General features: G+C 34.4%; 1 long non-coding RNA gene across 1 annotated transcript in view; it reads right to left on the reverse strand.

Annotated features, from left to right (window-relative positions):
• LOC112644505 (uncharacterized) overlaps positions 1 to 21,024 on the reverse strand; it is a 210,650-nt gene that overhangs the window by 63,514 nt on the left and 126,112 nt on the right. The window contains exon 4 of the long non-coding RNA XR_003126437.3: positions 12,428 to 12,568. This is a non-coding gene — a long non-coding RNA (uncharacterized LOC112644505). The remainder of the gene's footprint in view (positions 1 to 12,427; positions 12,569 to 21,024) is intronic.

Below are 21,024 nucleotides of genomic sequence, written 5' to 3' on the forward strand. Positions count from 1 at the left end.
CACAGGTCAAATTTCTTAGAGAATAATTCTACAGTCTTCTGCTTGAAAGGTTAGTATTCTGGAAGCCATGCAGCAGAAGAAAACTAGTGCCTCAACATTTGATAAAAAATCTTAGCTGGGCATCCTTGGGTGGCACATCAGTTAAGCCTCTAGTTGGGCTTCAGTTCAGATGGTGGTCTCAGGGTCAGGAGATTGAGCCTTCCATCGGGCTCTGAGGAGTCTGCTTAAGACTCTTTCTCTTCATCTGCCCCTCCCCTCTGTGCTGTCTCTCTAAAATGAATAAATAAATCTTTGAAGAAAAAAAACCTTCATTGAATTCTCTTGTTCTCCATAATGATCCCTAAATCTCAGCTCTTCTTGAAATCTCCCAAAGCATACCTTCTTAATCTTATCCAGGGAAAAAATCTTAAATTCACCTGGGGTGGGAGAAGAGGATGAGAGAGAGGATCTAGGGGGTCTAGCAGTTTCTTAAACCTTTAAATAATACTCTTTTCAGCCCCAACTTCAAAGCAGGTACCCCATACCACTTTACTGGGTCATTTGAGGCATTATGGTATAAACTGGGTTAATTCTTGTTTTCCCAACTATTGTCTTAAGAATGTTTTCTCGATTTTCAATGTCAGTTGTTACATATTTTGCTTTTGAGCTTTCTACATTTTCTTACTTACACATCACTTTCGTTTCTCCTTGGCCTTGTTGATTTCATTTATTAAGTTCGATTTTGTTATTTTAGTGAGTTTTTAGATGAGTGAATGAAAATTTATGTTTATATGTCATCTTTAATTGAAATCACCTTGGTTACCTTTTTTTTTTTTTTTTTTGAGAGGGAGAGAGAAAAAGTAAGTGGGGGTAGGGGCAGAGGATCTGAAGTAGACTCCTGCCTGAGTACTAGAGCTCAACAGGGGGCTGGATCTCACCACCCTGAGATGATCTCATCACCCGAGATGAAGTCAAGAGTCTAACACTCCACTGACTGAGCCACCCATGCACTTCCCCTTTCTAATGTTTGTTTGTTTGTTTGTTTGTTTAATTTGAGAGAGAGAGAGTCATTCTTTCCTTTATTCATTTAAAAAGTCTAAACCAGGATTCATTTAAAAAGTCTAAACCAGGATACATGGGAATGATCATGCAGGAGACATCAGTCCACAGACCCTGCTACTTCCTATTACATTACATCTACTACATTATTCGTAAATTTACATTATCTTCTTGAGTTTTGTAGAGGTCTGAGCTGATAATCTTCCTATTTTCAGAAGTAGCTTTGGATTCCAGCCCTGCAATTTACTAGACAGTTGGCTTTGGACATATAACTTAACCTCCTTAAGTTTCAATCTCATTTCTAAAGTTGGAAAAAATTAACTTCCTTATATGACTGTTGCAAGAATAGATGTATTGTATGCTAAGTGTCTGGAATATGGTCATTATTATTATTTCATGACTTTCCAAAAATTATTCCTCTGAACTATTCCTGAATCTAAAAATATCTAAAATTTTTAGTTATCTCTGTTTACTATGTCCTTAACTATAGGTATGACTTTTGATCAAAGTAAAATAAAACCAGTGGATATTGACTGTATATAAATATATTCTGATCTCAAAATTTTGAGATAGAAATACACATTATGGTAGGAGTTTTATAGTTGCTGTTTCCTTAATTTTAGTAGAAAAGTTCTCCATTTTTCATGTTGACTATGATATTTCCTGTAGTGTTTCCATATACCATCTATATTATGTTGAGATAATTTTCTTCTACTCCTAGTTTACTGAATGTTTTTATCATGAATGCATGTTGAATTTTGTCAAACACTTTTTCTGTATTTATTGGGAAGATCATGTGATTTTTATCCTTCATTTGCTGAGCCACCTGAGCTGCCCAAAACTGTGGCTTCTAGAAGACAGTTTTTACCTGTATTATCACTGTGTTCAAGAGGAAGCTTCCCCAGAAATTTACATAAATTTGGAAATTTTATGCTGTGGTTCTGAATTCTTTTCCTTTCGTTATGATGATGAGCTTTCGTGGCAAAGGTAAAATGTAAATGGAGCCTTGATGATCTTTTGTGTCACATACTAATATGGTATTAGTATGGTAATATGGTATATTACATTGATTGGCTTTTCTTTTAAGATTTTATTTATTTATTCATGACAGACACAGAGAGAGAGAGAGAGGCAGAGACAGAGGCAGAGAGAGAAGCAAGCTCCGTGCAGGGAGCCTGATGCAGGATTCGATCCCAGGTCTCCAGGATCACACCCCAGACTGAAGGCAGCGCTAAACCGCTGGGCTACCAGGGCTGCCCTTGATTGACTTTTCCATGTTGAACAATCCCATCATCCCAGGGAAAAATCTTACTTGGTCACAATTATTATTTTTAAATTTTTTTACTTATTTATTTATTTTTAATGTATAATCCTTTTAATACACTATTGAATTTGATTTGTTGAGATTTGGTTGAGGATATTTTTTTAGAGTTTATTTACTTATTTGAGAGATAGAGAGAGAGCTTGTGAGTAGAGGGAGGAGCAGAGGGAGAAAATCTTCAAGAAGTCTCCTGACTTAATGCAGAGCCTGACTCTTATGGCCCACGAGACCATGACCTTAGCCAAAACCAAGAGTCAGACTTTTTACTGACTGAGCCACTCAGGTGCCTGTTTGTTGAAGATTTTGCATCTATATTCATCAGGGATATTGTCTACAGTTTTCTTGTAGTGTCTTTTTCTAGTTTGGTTATCAGAGTAATGCTGGCCTTATAAAAATGAGTTATTTGGAAAAGTTTGAGGAAGACTGATATTAATTCTTCTCAAATTGTTTGGTATAATTCTTTGGTAAAGCCATCTGGTTCTGGGCTTTTCTCTGCTGGTAGATTTTAAAAAAATTACTGTTTCAAGCTCTTTACTAGTTATAGGTCTGTTTAGATTTTCTATTTCTTCATGATTCAGTCTTGGCAGATTATATGCTTTGAGGAATTTATACATTTCTTCTATGTTGTCCAGTCTGTTGGTGTATAATTCTTCACAGTTTTATATAGCATTTTTTATTTCTATTGCCTCAATTATATCACCTCTTTCATTTCTGATTTTATTCATGTCTTTTAACTCTAACTAAAGTTTTGTCAATTTTATTGATTTTTAGAAAAACCAATTGTTAGTTTGGTTGATTTTTTTCTATCTTCTATTTCATTTACTTATTCTCTAATCTTTTTTATTTTCTTCTTTCTTCTAACTTTGGACTTTCTTTGGTCTTCTTTTTCTAGTTTCTTAAGTTGTAAAGTGAAGTTGTTTAAGTTTTTTTCTTTTTTAATACAGATGTTTATCACTATGAACTTCCCTCTTAGTATTGCATTTGCAGCATCTTATTAGTTCTGCTTTGCTATTTTTTACTTTTTTATTCTTTGTTGGGTTTGTCTCCAGACATTTTCTAATTTCCATTTGATTTCTTTCCTAACTCTTTGGTTGTCAGTAACATGTTGTTTAATTCCCATATATTTGTGGATTTTTCAGTTTCCCTTCTGCTATTGATTTCTAGTTTTATTCATTTGCAGTTGAAAAAAATACTTAGTATAATTTCAACCTTCTTAAATTTATTAAAACTTGTTTTGTGACCTAATATGTGAACACGAATAATGTTCATGGGGAAGAATGAATTTTCTGTTGCTGTTGGGTGAAATGCTTTCTATATTTCTGTTAGGTCTACTTGGTCTGTATTGTTATTCAAGTCTTATGATTCCATATTAATCTCTGCCTGGTTGTTCTATCCTTTATTGAAAGTGGAATATTGAAAACATCTATTATTATTATGTTGCTATCTATTTCTCCCTATAGCTTTCTTATTGTTTGCTTCTTATATTAGGGTGCTCTGATGTTGGGTATATATATATATATATATATATATATATATATATATATATGTATATATATACTTATATATATACATATATATATATAATCATAATGCTACATCTTCCTGGTAAATTGATTCTTTTATTATTATATAACATCCTACTTCATTTCTTGTGGCAGTTTTTGACTTAAGTCTATTTTTCCATTTCTTTATAGTTATTACCATTGTGTGCACGCATCATATCTTGAGTTTGTCATCTTTATTAGGATTATTTTGAATTCATTGTCAGGTAATTCACATATCTTTATTTCTTTAGGTCAGTTCCTGGAAATTTATTTTGTTCCTTTGGTTGGGCCATGTTTCCCTGTTTTTCTGTGTGGCTTGTTACTTTGTATTGTGCTCTGCACACTCAAAATAACAGCCACTTCTCCTAGTTTTTATGGATTGGCTTTGTACAGGAGAAACCTTCACCAATTATCTTCCTAGGGATTCTGAGGGCCTCTCAACCTCTTCTGTGAATACACCTTCCTTGGACATAGTTGTCATCACTTATGAGATGTAGTAACAGTGAAACTAAGAGGGAGGCTTATAGTGGTAAATTTCCAATTAGAGAAGTTTTGTAGCTTTTTTCTTCAGGAGTTCATTATCTCTTTTTCCCTCTGGTGTCTGTTTGTGGTACTGCAAGTTCTCTGGAACTGCCATAAACTGTTCAGCTCTTTTTTGTTCTTAAGATTCCAGGTATCTAGCATATCCCAGGTTCTATCAACACTCCAACTCAAATGAAACAAAAACCAATCCCTAGAGAAAGCCCTCTGCCCCACAAAAATCAGAGTATTGGACAGATGTTCCAACTCTTTCTCTCTCCAGGGAGAAGTGGGAAGTTGAGTTTTCTCCCATCTGCTCCATGCTGAGCTGGGGGACAGGCAATCATGAGTGAGTGAGGCAAAAAAAACCTTTCACCTTTTTTCTTAGTAGCTTTCAACCTGGCATCCTTTCCTGTCAGTGTTTAGATTCCAACAAGACAGAAACCAATCCCCTGGCAGCCCATCCCAGCCTTGAAAAATATGAATGTTAGATGTATCTGTAAGCCTTCTTTTTCCCCCTCCAGGGGACACTGGGAATTGGGGCTTTCTTCCCAATCATGCTGTACTGTGCTGCACTGAACCAGAAGAGGGGACTCTGGTTAGTGAGTGCCATGAATTTTTCTATCAGCTTTGATGCAGCTGGTTTTATGCTTGTTTGGATAAAGGAACTTTGTAAGCGGTGTCTAGATTTTTCATAAAAGGAATTGGTCTGTGTGTTGTAGAATTGGTATCTACATGGGGGAAAGAGGTTTAAGACTTTCTTTTCTGCCATCTTAATGATGTTCTAATTCAATGTATAATTAATTTTATAAATGGTAAAAAGTTCTCTAAAATGATAAGCAGTTATTAGAGCATTTAGGTATGCAAATAAAGGGTGTTTTTGGTAGTATCAACTTCCATCTCTCCTTTCCTACCTTTCTCTTTAGCTCACACTGCAATTGAACTTGAGGTTTGGATTGAAAAGTGAAGTTCTGTAAGAAGGGGAACTTACAAGGAAATTTTACATGAAGACCTACTGATATTTCAGAGGCTCTGAAATAAATCTCCTGTGAAGTAAGTTTCTAAAATTTCATGTCTTTCTTTCCTTCATCACTCAGCCTTGAAGTTGGAAAACCATATTTTATATTAATAGTCCTACAGAATGTCAGAAGTTTGTGTCAATAGTAGTCCACATCACCTTAATTCTCCTGACCTTTTTCAAATATGTTTTGCATGAAGAGATGAGTTCCAACTGTATATTTTTTATCAGCTGTCAACTTTCCATTGACCAATGGTTCATTTTCTCATTTAATAAATCACTCCACTCTGCTACACAGTGGGAAACTTCCTGGTACACTTCCAGCATAACTGAAAATAGTTTGATGTTCTCAGATTCTCCCTGAATATTTGAATGAAAATATTAGAGAACCTGCAAAGTCTTTGTATACTGAACATGGGATCATCATACACAGCTTGCTAGCTTGCCAGAGAGCCAAATAGAAGCAAACTGCAGCTGAAGGAAAAGTATTCTGTTGGCCAGAGGGAAAGATGAGCACATCTGAGTCACACATTCCAGTCCAAAAACAAAGCTCGGCTATATATGTATGCATGTACATACATACCATAGCATATCAATAATAAGCTATTCATAAAATTCCAAAAGCTTTTTTTCTTAATTTTCTCCCTCTGGAATAGAGTATATAACCATACTAGATGTTCTATTGTCTTGGAGCCCTTATTTGTTTTACCTCCATTTTCTAAAGTAATATTTAATCCACCAGGTATAGTGAGAAGGGTTGATAAAAGCACAGAGTGAAATAAGATCTTAAGCCAAGAAGAGGTGAATAATAAACAAATAGCTAATTTAAAAGACTTCTCAAATAGCTTCCCTTAGATGAACAAACAAATCTAGTCTAGCAGGCCTATCATGCTAATGCTGTACATTTTTGGCTCTTTGGCTATAATCCTTGTAGCAGAAATTTGTCCTAACACTAATTTTAGGAATAATATCCAAACAAATAATCTTTGAAACAAAACCTTTATTGAGCACTTAATCCATTCTAGGCACTGTTCTAAGTGCTTAACACATGTCTAATTGCAATGATCATAACAAAGAGAAAGATGTTAAATAAGCCTGCTAAAAGTCACACAACCAGAAAGTGGCAGAGCTGGAATTGAAAACCCCTCTGCCTGACTACAAAGGCCCATGGTCCTAAACATTATCTAATTCTGCCTTCATTCTTGGTGTTCAATGAGTAATAACACAAGCTATTTGCTCTATAGCCTTAAATAGTGAGAGGATACAATAGGAAAGAGTAAAATTATAATAACATCATCCTACTACTCTGTTTTATGGTAAAGCAAATCAGTCATCCCAAGAGAGAAAAATCATATCTTTATATATGTATACATAATTTCATTGTGAACCTACAAAAAGTCTCAATTTTTATCAATATACTCATCCAAAGACTGAGTTGAGTGCACTGTACCTTCTTAGAGCTCTATCCAGGAAAGGATAAGAAAGCTTATATGTTTTTCCCCCCTAAATGGCAAAAAGCCCAGACTTTTTTGTTATCGTTCCACGGTAAACATTTGTCTCTCCAGTCACCCAGATTCATGATTCATTTGTTAGGGGCTTAGTGGGCACATTTTGGCCAGCAGCCTGCCATGTGCCCATGTCAGGCCTTGAGTGAGTTCTGTTCGCAGGAAGTCTCCTTTTGACCATACAAGAGCATGTGCATGGATTTCTAACCAGAAGCAGCTTAGCAATAAGATAGGTATGCAGCACAGGAAAGGCTTAGGGAGGTACCTCGCCCATGAATTACCACAGCAGCCACACTTAGCAATGAGCTTTGTTGGCTGTAAACCACAGTCGCAGAGCAGGAGCACTGAGGATACACTGTTTAATTGTGCCTCTCTACACGTTGGATAGGACAGAGCTGTGACTGCTTTAAGATCGCCTCCCGAGAACATACACGAAGCAAGTCCAGAACTGCTGTGCCACATGACAACTGTGTGTTCACTTTGTTTTATCCTGATTCATAATGGCCTTTTGAGTCATACAACCTCACTATTTAAAATTCATCAACACAGAATCTAAAAATCTGCATAAAATATTCACAGTGCTTTCCTCCCACCCTGTCTTCATGTACTTGTGGGCACTCAAGCTCCTGCTTCCAAGGGAGCCTCTCTACAGAACCACAACCATATGAAACTAGAAACTAGCTGAGAACATAAATGTAGGGAAAGTGGAGGCTATAACAAAGTGGAGGATCCTTTAAAGCCATCTCTTCTCTTTTACTCTCTATATTTCTTATTCCACTTATTCTTATAATGAATAATAATTGAGTGTCTTCTATGTGCAAGGCACTGCAGTAGGGACAAAGGGGAGGGAGAACATTTTGAGGCACAGAGTACTTTGGGAGGTAGGCTGCTGTTGGGTAGTGTGCCAACAAGCATAGTTTGAAAAAGCAAATAAGCACAACATATTTAAAAAACTGAGCAGCAAGCAATATTCAGGTGAAGAGGAACAATATAAAGTCAAAGATTCCCAACATATATTGCCTGTGTCAAAATTTTATCCATAGCTAACCTATAGACAGGAAAGAAGTAAAAGTGTGTTCTCTGCCTCCTTCCTCCCTGAACTCAGCTCTGTCTCAAATATAATAACCACAGTTCAACTTAATTATACATTCAATGAGTTTCAGGTGGGGAGAGGCTATAATTAAAAATATTTTTCTGTGAGAAATTATGTTTAAGAGCCAAACCATTTACAAGCAAATTTGGGGGGTTATGTGTACCTACATGGAATCATGTTTTTTCCCCTTTACAGGACCTAATGTGTCATATATTTGTAACTACATAACTATTTAGAGTTTAACTACCTATATAAATGCAAGCTGAATATGTAGTAAAATTTCTTTCTTCACAGTAAAGGTTCAAGATATATTTATGGCTAATATCTTTCCACCTATAATAGACAAAAAATGAGTTTTTTGGGCAGGAGGGGATTCTAAGTATGAGATTTGTATCCCAACTATTCACTAATAACATATTAATTATACACTTAAGGTGTTTTCCTCTTGAGTTGAAATTTGTAGTAGAATTCTTTTCAAACCTTAAAAATTTTAAATTCATCTAATCTTTCCTTGGGTGAAGTTTTCAAAGCAGTGAAAGGAATGATTTTTTTCAACTTTGCACTGAAATCATTCTAATAGTACATACTCAAATCAAATTTTTTGAGTAATTTTAAATAATTTGCTAAAAGATCAGCTTAATTGAGGAAAAACCATTGTTTAATCAGATATATTCTTGTTACATTTTTTTTCTCCAAAAATTTCTCAGATCTAAACTCTTTAACAGATTTAATTACTTTTTAGGAATTATATTTAGAGGCATTTCAGATCTGAGACTTCATCATTATTTTTTGTGTGTTTTTTTAAGATTTTATTTATTTAAGAGAGAATGAGAGAGAGCATGAGCTGAGGGAGGGGCAGATGGAGAGGGAGAGACCGACTCCCCCTCAGCAGGGAGCCCAATGTGGGGCTCAGTCCCAGGACCCTGAGATCCTGACCTGAGCCGAAAGCAGACATTTAACCAACTAAGCCACCCAGGCACCCCTCATCCTTAGCTTTTATGGGATCAGAATCTAAAAAGATAAATTAGAGTGGTTGTTAAAATTTGATTAATATTGTTGAGATTTCACAAAACTGTTGATTTAAAATATCTGTTGTGACTTTAATGTATTTAATCATGAAGCTTGAGTGCAAAATATATAACGTTTCACAAAACATTATAGAGTTCATTTTGGGTCATTGTTGTGGTTCCCATTTGTATTCTTCTGGATATGCATTTAACAGCAGAACAAATGTCTGATATGACTGACATTTAGAGAAAAAGAATGAACTGAAAGATTTTTCAAGTTTTATGAATAGAAAAATCCCAAGAGGATCAAGATAGCCCAGAAACATTGTTAACATATTAAAGGCCCACCTCTCTCTGATTATGCCACACTAAGAGGTACTTTCTAGAGTAACATAATTCAGAGAAGGATGAATCTTGGCTCTACACTTCGTAACTCAATATGTGTAAGTTTATGCTAATTATGTAAACATTCTGGGCCTTCAGTTCCACAAATGTAAAAGAAATGAAAAGTACTATACTGAGCTGTTGCAAGGATTAAATGAGATCCTGAACAAAAAGCACCTAAAAAGGTGGTGGGTGGGTAGGGGGGAGGAGGGAGGCACCACTAGGTGGCCCAGTCAGTTGGGCAGCTGACTCTTGGTTTCAGCTCAGGTTCATGAGACGGAGCCCTGCATTAGGCTTTGCGCTCAGCTTGGAGTCGGCTTGAGATTCTTTCTCCCTCTCTTCTGCTCTCCCCACTCATGCTCTTGCTCTCTCTCCCTCAAATAAGTGAATAAATTTTTAAGAAAAAAAAGAAAGTGGCTAGGATGTAGCAGCTTTTCAATAAAAGGTAGCTGTGTAGTGATAGGAAAATAAATGCTGAAAAATAATGAGCAAATAAATCACCACAACCGTCTGAGTCTTGGGCCTGATTGAGTCCTAAAGAACTTGTGAAATTAAAAATAAAGCATGGGAGATCCCTAGGTGGTGCAGCAGTTTGGTGCCTGCCTTTGGCCCAGGGCGCGATCCTGGAGACACGGGATTGAATCCCACGTCGGGCTCCCGGTGCATGGAGCCTGCTTCTCCCTCTGCCTGTGTCTCTTCCTCTCTCTCTCTCTCTCTGTGTGACTATCATAAATAAATAAAAATTTTTAATAAAATAAAGCATAGCTTTTTTATTGATGTGTGTGTGTGTGTTTTGGGGAACACATGTTTAGGATGTATGAGAAATTTAAGTCTGGTTCTCTATTTTCTTTCACAAAATAGGCAAATGAGTCTCATGTACTCAACCTCTTTCTTCTTAATGCTTTTTTTAAGCTTTAAGTGTATGTTGACTTAGACCATGTTGTCTAAGCATATACGACTGCTAATGGGAGTTAATCTTATAAACTAGACTAGACTTATGTTTTTATACAAACATAAGCTAATGCTTTACCCTTCTTGGGTCTAGAAATGTTTTAATTTTATTAAAAATCTAACTCCTTAGGAAGGTAGTAAGAAATCTCACTGTTGAAAATTTCAGGAAAGTCTACTAGGGGTCATCTTTAGGAAATGTCTTATAAGTTATTTTTTTCAGACTTCCAGATATGCTTCTGCAGACAAGGCCAGTCCTATCTGTGGCTTCTCTCTTTTCATGGTCCACTTCAGGACCATTGTTAACTTTTTTTTCAGGTAAAAGTGGGGCTGTGCAATTTAACCAAAGTAGCCTATATGACTTTATTCTTTAGTTATGGGATGTAACCTCTTTGGAAAACAATTTAGTAAAATGTCCAATGAGCTTGTTGATATCTAAATATTCATATCCAGTTATAACTCAGTAACTTATAATTTATTCACTGTCATTTTTTTCTGTCACAGAAAATAATTCAAAGGAAAACAATGTACCCAAAGCAACCCGAATGAAGAAATTAACTGCGGTGTTATTTATAGTAACATTAGAGATGATCTAATTGCTCAACAAGGGGGAAATGGCTGAATAAATAGCAAAGCAAGTCAATAAAATAATATGTAGTTGTTAAAGTAATACTTTTGAACATTATGTAATAACATGAAAATGTCATGATATAATATGTTAATTAAATAAAACAGAACATGATCATACTACCTCATCATTACAACTTTAGAAAATATGTAAGTATGGATAAGTACTAGAAATAAAAACTGTAAATTGTGTATTACAGGAGTGGAAATAGTGTATGTTTTTCCTTTCTTTTTATATTTTCTGTATTTTCATAATTCTGTTTATACAACGGAAATAAGTACTGAGTGAGCAATATATAAATGAACATTTATCTACAAAATGTACAGCACTCTACAAAATATGCTTAGGTATAATTCTGTATATTAAGGTTTGACTCAATTCTACTTAAATCAACAATTATATGGATAGTTAAATACATATAGTCACAAGAGTATATCTACAAAAAAAGAGAGTAAAGTCGTGAATTTGAAGAAGACATGGATTGTTGTGTCAACATGGCCACTAACTATTTATTCCTGAGCCAGTTATTCCCCTGAAACTGAATCTTCTCACCTGTAAAACTCAGGAATTTGGACTGGAGGGTTTTTTTTTTTTAAGATTTTATTTATTTATTCATGAGAGACACAGAGAGAGAGGAGAGGGAGGCAGAGACACAGGCAGAGGGAGAAGCAGGCTCCATGCAGGGACCCTGACATGGGACTCGATCCCGGGTCTCCAGGATCACACCCTGGGCTGAAGGCGGCACTAAACCGCTGAGCCACCTGGGCTGCCCATTGGACTGGAGGGTTTAAGGTAATTTTCTAGTCTAAAGTTCTGTGACATTGAGCGTATAGTGCTTTATTCAAACCCTATCTAATTTAGGCACTATTTCACATGTTAATAATATTAATTACTATTACTGAATTTACTTAGAATATCTACTGAAAATGTGATTTAGTTAAATCCCAAGTGATCATAAGTTTTAGGTACTATTAAAAATTTCTTCCCAACTCTCTAACTATCCTAAGAATTTTACCTTTGGAATAGCATAACTAAAAATTATATATAAATGATCACTCTATCTGAAAGTGAAAAATATAAGTATTTTGTTCATATGTACTTTTTACACTTCTTCAACATAAAAAACCCACTTTATTCCCAATTTAAACTTTGCAATTTAATTAGGAGATCACAGAATTATGAAATAAATATTGTCATAAAATTATGACTGGAAAAACCAACAAACAAACAAACAAAAAATTATGACTGGATCAGGTAAAATTTTCTTGTTAACTGCTAACTCTAAAAATTAGTAAGTTAGAATTAGGAGTGATCAAATCAATTTACTTATGAATATGATGCAAACTACTGGGGATATTTAAAAATAAGCTCCAAAAAGAAATGTCAAAGAATCTCTAAAACAAAATATATTCTAATTCTTACCACTTTAGAACCAACTGGAATCATCACAAATTAGGTCCATCCAGAGGCAGCCTTGCTTTTTGACATTTTCAGTAGCAGGAAGGAAACCAATTGCCTCTAATCAGAGCCTTTGTTAATTAGTACAATTCAGGGGCTCACCACCTACAGGAAATGAAAAGACAGAACATAAAATCAAAGCAGCTTGTTTCACTTTGATCTTCAATAAAACTCTGTTTTCTATAGTACCCTAGCATTCTCAAGTTTATTGAACATGAGGGTTCATAATGGACACAGCATGCTGATGGCTGACTTCATGAGGAAACTCCACCTCTTTCTGCCCTCTATTTTTGTGTTGGACAAGAATCTCTTCCTTCTAGAGATAAACTCATGGAACTTTATCTGATGTGACATGAGGTAAGACTGTCAATCTGAGAACACAGATAAGTTTGAACGAGCTACAAAACATTTAAGCTTTGTGAAAATCAACCAAATTTCACTATAAAATCTTTTTTTCAGACAGTCTATGGTGTACTCTCAAAGTCATTGATCTAATCAGTGTCTATGGAATATTTATTTGTACTAATATGTGGGATTTTTTAAGTGCAAGAATGGAAAAAAAAAAAAACACATGAAATATTCAGCACCAGCAACCTCCAATTTTAAAATTCCATGAGCTTCGGGGTTTGATGATTTAGCTCAAGTTGTGAGTTGAGTAAAAGATATTCTGGTCAGAGGACTTATAATTTTGAGATGTTCTATCTCCTGAGTAATATTGGTGATACAGAGATTCCAGGACAATATGATCACAGAAGGTGCAGAGATCAATGTTTTTATCAGTGCTGGTTGAAAAGTTGGAGAGAGATAAACAGCAAGAGATTAAATAATTCCCATAACCCTCATTTGTCACTTACCTGAATGACCCCTTGCCCAGAGAGCAGGGATAGAATTGACCTAAATTAAGCCTGCCTATGTATGTCTGTTTACCAATCCAACCCTATTAGACCCCTTCCATTTATCAACCACTGCGCCAGGCAGGAGATCCTAAAATGTCTCCTCTAGTTTTTATCTGGTTACCATTCCACATAACTCCTTATAGTTCTGTCATTTAGGTGTTTGACTTTTGAACTAAGGTGATTGAAACAAGGTCTTAATCTTTTTTCCTTGTAAATTTGCTTTGTTTCTTAAACTCCACATATGTGTGAAGTCACATAGTATCTGTCTGTCTCTGACTGACTAATCTCACTTATCATTATACTCTAGATCCATCTACCTTGTTACAAATGTCACGATCTCATACTGTTTTTATGGCTGGATAACATATATATATATATATATATATATATATAATTCATAGCCTCTTCTTTTTCCATTTACCTGTGCATGTACACTTGGGCTGCTTCCATACTCTGGCTACTGTAAATAATGTTGCAGTAAACATAGGGCTGCATATATCCCCTCGAATTAGTGGTTTTGTATTCTTTGGGTAAATACCCAGTAGCAGAATTACTATTAACTATTGTATTATTAATTGACTAAAAATTAGGTGTGGAAAATGCAAGAATTTAGCATATTTCTGACAGGTTTTGCACTTCAAAATTTTCACATGGTTCTCCTTGCTCCTTTCTTACTTTATCCACTCCAGGACACCTATGAATTCAAGAACAGCCTTGCCATTTGAAATCCCATTTCTAAAATTCAAAGACAGTATCTCTACCCACTTACTTATTGATTCATTATGAATCTATTACTTCTGAATAGGGTTTTATGTCTTAGTTTTATTGGAGTTCATGGAGTCAATTCCATTAACTTATGCTAAAAATGTGAGGATTTTTTTCTGAATCTCAGTTGGTTTCAGTAGAAATCAAATGAGAAGTCAGGTTTCCAGATTCCCAGCAGTATTCTTTTTGCCACATTTTCTTATTCTGGCTTTTAAGATACAACATTACTTATAAGTGATACCTGACTTTAAAAAAATATTTCTGCTACTTGCCAGCAAAATGAAAAAGTGAGATACAGATGGTGAATTTTAGTTGAGTGGCTACAATCCCTGACAAACTGAGACTATGAGAAGTTAGCAAGAGTCCTTTCCGTCTCTCCTGATCCTACTCATGTCTCAAGAAAAAGTTCTCCTCTACCTAGGCTTCTGTCTTCTGAACACCAGAGCTGCCTTATGGGATTGTTTCAAAGGCTGCATTATAGACAAACTCTCTAAGAAACAGGTAGCACATAGAATCCTGATATTGTCACGGCATATTTTAATAGCATCCCTGAAAATTGGTTACAGATCCTACAGTTAGTCTAATTTTAGTTACATGGAAGTCCAGTCATTTGGTAACAAAAATTGCTTTAGCCTGTTGCTAAACAGCATGTATATTTTTTCATTGCTTTGGTAAGAACTTTAAAATTAAAAAATCTATTAATGAATCAGACCAACAAAGCCTAGTAAAATGAAGAATCTGTATGTTTACTTGTGATTCAAGAATTATTCCAACTTAATTCAAAGTGACTATGTCTTTAATATTTTATGGTTATGGATAGGATGAAAAAATGAAAAAAATTCTGCCTCTAAACCCTACTTGAAGAATTAGATATAGACACTGATATATATCCCTAAAATTGCATTTCCCAAGGAAATACTTATTTAGCTCCTTTTTTGTCAATACAATCAATACCTTCCAAATTAAAAGCCAACGTTAAAGTATTTTGATAAATCCAAAATAGTAAAAATGGGATAGGAAAAATTAGAGTAAAGAAGTAGTAAAAGAAAATGAATCAACTAAACTGTCAAGCTTTCTTGATTTATGGAAGGAAGCATTTAGGAGACTAGGTGTTGATTTTTACATTTTTGTACTTCAAGGTGAGATAATATTGGCATGGCCATTTATGCCCTTCACTCTTGTCCACATTGTTTGGCAAGCTTTAGGCGAATGCCTTTGTAATAGAGTAATACTCTTTCTTTGGATATACTTTTCATTTCAAAGCAATATATAAACATTACACCTCCAGTTCTGGGAGGGCTTGAGGTGCAAAGGAAAACCAGAATGGATGTGATCATGGGAATATCCATAGCCAGGCATTAACATTTACATTTAAATATGTCAGCATCAGACTTCCTGCTGTACCACCCACCATTTCACACAATTCAGCCAGCTGACTCATTCGAAATCTTAAGGATAATCAGAATAAATTAATGAGTCATCATTAATAAATGGGCAAAGTATTCCGCTTTATTCCTCATGGGAGTAAAGTAACCTTCCTGAGTAATTTTAGAGTAAATTTGTCTCAACTATGTAATCCTTTGAATTACTAAGACTATCTACAATAATTTACATACTTAGGAAAGACATAACATTTTTAGAGCTGTGCTTTACTATTTGTTAGGCAAAGGGAAACTTGGCGGGGGGGAAGTGATTTACTTTTATGAAAAAAACCTCATTGACAAACAGACTTTGTTATGATTCTTTTAATAATGAATCATAGTTTTATGTGTGTGGTGGGATGAAATAGTCAGAGATCTGACCCTGGCATTTCTGTCTACGTGTTTTAAATTTATCCAATGGAGGTATTCAAAGAAAGCCCTTTGATTTTCCCTTTCTTTGAATTCAGAAGTCTCATACTGTACACAATATTTTTCATTCCCATCAGGTTATGTAATAATAAGACTATGTTTAAGATCAACAGATGAGACGTTATATGTAAATATAGTGTATTAATGACAGAAGCCAAAATATCCATTGAACTGATTGGGAGAACATAGAAATCTATTAGGACTCAAAAATCCCAAATAAGATCTCTATAATCAGTGCTTATTTTAAACATATTAACTACTTCAAAAAACTATTTTATTTTTTCTATTAATTTTTAAAATATTTAACAGTTTTATTGAACTACAATATACACACCATAAAATTTACCCGTTGAAAGGCTAGATGATTTCTAGAAAATTTAGAATGATGCAAGTATCATCATACTCCAGCTTTTTTTAAGATTTTATTTTTAAGTAATCTCTACACCCAACAATGGTCTTGAAACTACAACCCTGAAATCAAGAGTCACATGCTCTTTCAGTTGAGCCAGTGAAGCACCCCTTTCATAAGCCAGTTTTAGATAACTACTCTCATTCTTCTCATGTCTTTTTCAGTGAAACTAATCCCACTCACAGTTCAGGCAAACACTGATATAGTTTCTATATATATAGTTGTGCTTTTTCTAGAAATTTTATACAAAAGGTATGCTAGGAAGAATAAAAGATGTTCACACTTTAATTCCTGGAACCTGTGAGTATGTTACCTCATAAGCCAAAAGGGACTTTGCTGTGAGACCTTCAGATGGAAAGACTATTCTGGATTATTTGGACGGGCCCATTCTAATCCCATGAGTCCTTAAAAACGAATTTTTCCCAGCTGGGTCAAAGGGATACAATAATAGAAGGGCCACAGAAATGCAATGTGAGGGGGACCTGATCTGCCATTGTTGGTTTTGAAGAAAGAGGAAGGGGGCCATGAGCCAGAGAATACAGTGAACCACTAGAAGGAAAAAGTCAAAGAAACTGATTCTCTTCTAGAGTCTCCAGAAAGGAACAATGCCAAAAGCAATATCCAATATAAAATTAATCAGTGATATCTTTTGAAATTATTATTGGTAGCATATAACTGAAGCACCATGTGCAGTCTTAAAAAGCTGGTGCTGTCCTTGTTGGCACTCAAGATGGTAGAGCCCATAGAGGCTGGACATTTTTATTTTCCACTCTTCCCTCCCTTGGAACCACATAACAAAAATTTTCTTCCTTTTAATTTTTATTTTTGCTGTTGTATCAACATTGCTAGTCTAAGAAGAACCTTTTTAAAATTTAAGTGAAACAAACATTATCTAATTATTAGCTAATGCATTCCTTTTGCACATTCTGTATGAACAGGTGAATTTTCTCCAGTGCTAGATCTCTTTTTCATTTAGTCAAACAGTTCAAAAATATGAGTGAAAATGTCAAGATCTGAATATTCCCACTTACCTTGGACTCTGAAAAGAGTCAATATGGCATGCTTGACATTTAGCCTAATTATCATAATTGCAATAAATCATGTAGGAAAATGTCAGTGAACCTAAAATAATATCCTTCTTTTCATATTAGCTAGTCTAGTAGTTTTCCCTAATCTCTACTTGTGGGAAAAGATTTGGAGAGTCCTCTCATTGTCAGTTTATACTTGAGTTGGGTCAATATATAGAAGAAGAATATCTAGATATCTTCTAACATAACCAAATTTTGTGTTAGGGCTAAATCTCAATTCACCTATTTGGCACACGAAGTTGCTATTAAAATTAAAGAAAACAATAAGTAGCTCATTTACCGACTTTTATTTGTATAAGTTATAAAAGTACTCCTCTAGAAATGTTTAGGATATATTAAACCACACATGTCACTGGGTAATAACCTATCCTGAAAATTATTTTTCCTATGAAGGCTAATTACTGAACTTTAGTTTTTGCTAATGTATCTACCACTAGATAAAGTGTATCTGGGTATACTATCTACTGTTCAGGCAGGAATTTCTATGTTTGGAAACTCAAAAAATTAATAAATCCAGGTTTAGTTCATTAAATAAAAATGTTTTGAATCTCATTCAATCCAAAAAAAAAAAAAAAAAACAATAAAGACAAAAGCACAGTAGGTTCTATACTAAGATTAGCTCAGATTTGTGTTCTACAGACAATTCCATTCTGGGTGTGACTTTAGTATATACTTTTAGAAATCATAGTAATTGCCAGTATAATATTAAATTCAGATACTTTTCACTCTTTGCTGAGTGATCCTTCACTCATGTTTCTATGCTTTTTCTAATCCAAACCTTTATTATCTATGTACTTGTGAAACTTGAAATCCTGCCATTTGTTACCTTACTTTTATGTGATTACATATAATGATTATTATTTTTAAAATTTCATTAGTGAAACAGATTACAAGAAGAGAAAATTAGAGGCTATTTTGAGCACTTATGTATTGGTCATGGAATTTAGAGACTAAATTCCCATAATGTTAAAGGCACACTAATTATTCACAACATTTTATATAATAATTCATAGATATCAAAGGATATTCTATCATTACTTTTGTGCTATTGTTCACTAACTTACTGCTTTTAGGTTTTGGTTTTGGCTTTTTGTTTTGCTTTCCATGAAAGGGTACAAATATCAATTGAATTAAACCTTCTAATGTGTTATTTCAAACTGTTTAAAATACTGTCTGATGGGAGTCTTCTGTTCATCAAGACACTATGTAAAATTGACAGCATATTCCAAAAATAAGGTTACTTTTATTACTACTGTTCTTATTTACTAAACTGGTCCATCTCTAAAATAGTACTGATTGAATTGATCCTCCAGTTTGTCATTTATTGTGAGTATAATTACAATAAATGTTTTGTTTACCTTTGTAAAATGTTAAACTTTACATTTATAAATTGATATGTCACTCAGTACCTGGACTAAGTAATACAGGAATATCATCTTCCACTAAATGGGGCACACAATAGAAAGTTAGGAGAGGAGACCTTGAGTGATCAGGAAAATTGTGGGAATCCTTCCACACCTCTCTTCCACATCAAGGAAATCCAGAATCCCTTTAAGGCCTCTATGCATCATATTTTAATTTCTATTTACATTTGGCAGGGGGCCTATATGATTTTTAAAAAGAAAACAAGGAGAGAAGTGATACTAAGCTTTGTCATACTATATTTTAATTTTGCATTAGTGTACTATTTTTCAATATTTTGTAAAGTATTTTATAATGACAGTGGGATCTCAAGAGAGTATTTCTAGCTACAATGAAGTGTAAATTAATGTAAACAGCTTCAGTTTTTACTTTATGAAATCAGTGACTTTTCTTGATTGCCAAGGAGATAGTAGCTTTAAAGGGTGAATTTCTTCACACATATGATCTATTTTGAGTAAAGGATTGAAGATTATGCTATAGATCCCAATAGTTTATAAGCTTTTCTTTCTAAGTCACATTTAAAGTATATAGTTTAAAATGGAATGAAAATATGTACAGTCATTTTACTAAAAGGAAGTTTCTCTTTGCAAGAGCTGCATTATTAATAAATTTACCCCTTTTGATTTGTTTTCTCTGATGGCTTTCTTAGATTTTAATAAAAACAAGAATTAGAAATAAGTACTCATTTCACGGACTCATGCTTCAAACTACCATGAGTTCTAGAAATAAAATTTCCTGCTATCAATACAGAAAAATATAATTTTTCTAGTTTTTGTGGGGGGAAGAGTATGGGCAGAAAAAGAGGGAGAGAGAATCACAAGTAGGCTCCACACTGAGTGCAGATCCCAACACAGGGCTTGATCACACAACCCTAAGGTCATGACCTGAGCTGAAATCAAGAGTTGGACACCTAACGGACTAAGCCACCCAGGCGCCCCAAGGAATGTTGCTTCTGATAATTCAGTGCCAGTTGCTGTATTCAGTGTGGGTGGCTGAACTTACATGAACTCTTTTCCGTGTGTCTTGGATGACATGAGCCTGGTTTAGTCTTGTCTGGCATCCTGAGAAGGCTATATGACATGACTGTTTCTCTGCCTTTCCAACTCATTGTTTTCTCTAATTTTTGATGAAAAAGGTACCATTCACATTCCCCAATGTCTTTATTTTGACTTCCTCAGAACGTTAAGACAATTGCAGATAAATACTAATGTGATTTTATTACTTTAGGTCTCTTGTTTCCATTTTAAATATCACATGTAACATATTGAATATGTATAGTGACATTTTAATAGAATGTCCAAACAAAAAAGAGAAAAAGAACATTTTGCTTTCTGGATTGATCATGAGAATTTTCAAAATCATTATTAAAAAACAATGTTTCTCAAATATATTGAATAATAGCATATTTCTTTTTTGGCATGCCCAAATCTAAATTTGAATGTCAAAATCTATTTTGTTTTTGTTTCTCTATAACTTTCAGCAAAATTCCTAGATAAAATTACAAGCCAATAAACAAAGGGAAAAAGGAGATTATGTGATAGCGTATCTTTCATTTATTTTAAAACAAGTTAGTTATTGTTAAATCCACTTATAACCATCTTTGTTTTTCCTTTCAGTGACTCAGTAGCCTTGTAATAATTTTATTTTTGTTGAAGATTTTGTGTACCTGTCATGAATTAATGTTACCAAGACTTGACATAATTTTTAATATATATACATTAAAGAAAGTTTGCACAATCCTTTGGGGTTATATAACATATATGTTATAAGGTGAGTATGCTGAAACTGGCTGGTCAAGAACTACTGCATGACTCTTGAGAGTTTTGTGTAGCCTCTCATAACTCATAACTACAAAATAATTTTGCTTTCAAAGTTCATGTAAGACTTCAATTTAGAGTTCTGGAAAATAATTCACATTCATTCTTTGAATGCTTCTTTCTTCCTAAAATTAGATTTTTTCATGGCCATCCACCTTTTAGCAACATTGCTGTAATGCTGATATCTTTCACCATTTTTTCTGATGAAAAAATTATTTAGAAGAGAAAGTCAACCCATTATTTCTATGTGTGATCAAATGTATATTTAGGCCCTAGTTGTATACTGTCACTTAACTTCTTAAAAGATAAAATTG

The sequence above is a fragment of the Canis lupus genome, chromosome 1, assembly GCF_003254725.2.
Source record: "Canis lupus dingo isolate Sandy chromosome 1, ASM325472v2, whole genome shotgun sequence".
Lineage (NCBI taxonomy): Eukaryota > Metazoa > Chordata > Mammalia > Carnivora > Canidae > Canis > Canis lupus.